Here is a 370-nt window from a genome sequence, read left to right on the forward strand (position 1 = left end):
CATGCATGCATGCATGCATGCATGCATGCATGCATGTATTTCTTACTTTTTTATCTTCTTCTTTTGCGGCAAGTATTTTTTCTTTGATTTTGATTAATTCTTTTCTCGCTTCGCCATTTGTTTTATCCAGAGCAATCACCTAAACACAAACAAAACAAACTCCTGCTGCTGCTGCTGCTGCTGCTCCTGCTGCTGCTGCTGCTGCTGCTGCTGCTGCTGTCGCTCCTGCTCCTGCTGCTACTGCTGATGCTGCTCCTGCCCCTGCTGCTACTGCTGCTGCCGCTCCTGCTACTCCTGCTACTCCTGCTACTGCTGCTGTTGCTGCTGTTGCTGCTGCTGGTTTGCTGCTGCTGTTGCTGCTGCTGCTGCT

Source organism: Eimeria mitis, genomic scaffold (genome assembly GCF_000499745.2).
Source record: "Eimeria mitis Houghton genomic scaffold, Emh_scaff4216, whole genome shotgun sequence".
Lineage (NCBI taxonomy): Eukaryota > Apicomplexa > Conoidasida > Eucoccidiorida > Eimeriidae > Eimeria > Eimeria mitis.